Source organism: Paralichthys olivaceus, chromosome 16 (genome assembly GCF_024713975.1).
Source record: "Paralichthys olivaceus isolate ysfri-2021 chromosome 16, ASM2471397v2, whole genome shotgun sequence".
NCBI classification, from domain to species: Eukaryota; Metazoa; Chordata; class Actinopteri; order Pleuronectiformes; family Paralichthyidae; genus Paralichthys; species Paralichthys olivaceus.
Window position 1 is genome coordinate 22,218,136 of NC_091108.1, and position 3,067 is coordinate 22,221,202.

Sequence of the window (3,067 nt, forward strand, 5' to 3'; positions counted from 1 at the left end):
TTGGCATCTTCTTTTGCTACGTATTTACTGTAATTTTGACAGTCAATTATTTACAGTGTATACATTGGACGTTTAAAATATGTAAATTAAAATCAAAACAAAAGGAACAACAGAAAAGTTGCCCCAAAAAAATTAACAGCCAAGAGCTGGAAAGATGGAGAATCATACTGAGGTCAAAGTCTTTTTATAAACTGTTCACTCTTTAGTATGACCTTGGGTTCCTCTAGCCCTTGATGCTCTTCCCCACTCAAATGCTTGTCCAAGTAATGGGCAGTCAGTTGTTTCTTAGGTGATTAATAAGACAATCAAGAAATTCACATGCATGTAAGTGCTTACCTACTTCCGACGCCGGTGAAGATGCCTGCTCCTCTTCTGGGCCCCTGCTCCTGGTCCATTCTCGAACCAAAACCACGGCCCAGAAGTCCACAATTTTAGATAAGACCCTAGATGCCCCTGAGACAGTCCAGCACACACTAGCAGGGTTTAAGATGCAGGCTTCGACAGCATATACTGGGAGGCAACAAAGTGGCTGGGATAGTTTATAAGATCATCTGTACCGAGTATGGATTAGAGAGCAGATCCCAAGTAAAACATCTGAAGTCCCTGTCGAGAAGAGTTTATTACTTATTTGGATGCTTTCATATGATCAGTCTTATCTTTTCCAAATAGACATTTTTGTTATACAGGTTGGGGGTCTCCCTTTTATGCTGTGGTGGACAAAGTATTCAAATCATAGTAGTGAGAAAATCCACTATATATAATGTAAAGATACATTTCATTAAGTTAAGTCCTGTATGAAAAATCCTTCCTGAGTAGGAAGAACATAAATGTTAGCAGAAAATACGCTTTTTAAAGGTTTTTTCCCCGCAGAGTATGGGGATATGGTACTGATCTATAATTTCCTTTTCTATAATTTCATTGTACACCCTGTTCAATGACAATAAAGGCATTCTTCTTCTTCTGATTTGGTCCCTATGACTGATTATTCTATATGACATAATATTGTGCCCCATGGTGGAAGAAGGAGACATGATGCGAGATCTTCACCTGGTGCATAAATTTATTTTAGTTACCAGTCCCATGCAGGTACAATGTGAGAATGTACATAGTTGAAAAAAAAATTTAAAGGATACTAAACAAATAATCAAAACTCTTCAAACTGAAGTCAAATACTTGTTACTAAGCCACTCTCTCATGGGCTCTCATCCACACGTCCTCCAGGCCCAAGCTTAACTACCCCTTGAGGAGCATCTACCCACTGCCTTTATAGTGGAAGCCCCTCCTACCAGACAAACCATAGAGACAAACATCAATTAACAAATCTCTATCAGATACGACATTGAAAAATATATATATATACCCATCAGCATTTCACCCGACCTAGCCTGTCACAGAAATACCACACTATTATATTAGATGTGCATTTAAAAGAGCATTTCCGTGATATCATTCAAAACACCCCTCTGGACTGGCTTTTATGTGGTACACTCCAGATTCCCCTCTCCATAAATGGAGTTGGAATCTCCCACTTCCTGTTTGCCAGTGAAACCAGGACCCTGCATGAAGGTGAGGGAGGGTGGATATAACATCACAAACATATGTACCCAAAACCTTTAATAACAATGAATGTTTGTGAAATAAAGCTGTGTGTCGTTGAGGTTATTTCTGACTATTGGTTGTGGACTCTGTGTATCAGTACAGTTTAGGAAGATTAAATGGTTTGTGAGTACTAGCTTAACAAGCTACCATGCTGCCTAATGATACAGGCATGCTAATGCTACTGATGTGCTGCAAATAATGGTGTATATTAAGTGTTTGCCACCTTATATCTTACAGGGCATGGGGTAACCTCATGACAATGACATTTGATGATTAATATTGCAGTGTATAAGTAATATTTTGCTGTTGTAGGAGCTGCAGCTGGAGTTAATTTAACTTAGAGTCTTACAGGCAGGGACACCAGATGAATCTAAGGGATCTTCAGATTATTACCCGGAGAAGAAAGAGGAAAAAACCAAGTTGTCAATCAATCAACCAATCCATAAAATTTTATTTGTATAGCCCATATTCACAAATCACAATTTTTCTCATAAGGGTTTAACATGGTATGACATCCTCTGCCCTTAACCCTCAACAAGAGTAAGGAAAAACTTCCAACAAAAACATTTTAACAGGGTTAAAAAATAACGTAGAAACCTCATAGAGAGCCACATGTGAGGGATCCCTCTACCAGGATGGACAGAAGTGCAATGGATGCCATGTGTAATGGAGACGTAAGAAAAAATAAGAGTAATTACAGCATTGGTTAGAGTAAACAGTTTGTAGCATAGTGGAAGGTAAATTAATTGAGGAATTATTGTCAGTAATGGTAGAATATCTGAGAAGACATATTGCATATCAAGCAGTCTTGTTGTAGTCATAATCCACAATCAGCAGCCACAACGATCAGGATCCAACATTATAGTCCATCATCATGATCCGCTGCCGCCATCATGATCCACCATCAGCTGCCACGTTAATCATGGTCCACCACTACGATCAGATACAAGATCCGCCATTACCATCAGTTGTGATTGAAAAAAATGTCTCTGGTCCTGCTATTCTGATAAGATATCAATCTAACCTTTAAATGAAATATGAAAACAATATGTTGTGTATTAAGAGCTTGTTATATTATTGTTTGTGTAAAAATTTCATCTAGTATGTAGCTTTTTGGCAGTACTCATTTTTTTTAAGCATTCGGGAATTAAAAATCCAAAGTTCTTCTGTTCTTAGGTTTAAAACATGTGATTTGAGCTGAACCATAAATATTTGAGTATATCTGGCTTTACTTATGTCCATGCATCAGTTTGTAAGTTGCAAAGGTAAGTAAATATTTAGTTAAATGTAATGTGCTGATTACTGATTGTGGTAAAATTAAACCAATAAGTTAGTTAAAAAGTGTGTTAAGTTTAAAGAAAAGTCAGTGTTCTGTTTTCTGTTTGAGTACTCTTTATTCTTTTTAGTCTTCAGAAATAGCATCAGAGTGATCGCTCTCTCCGCTCTATCCCAGTGCGCATCTTCTCTG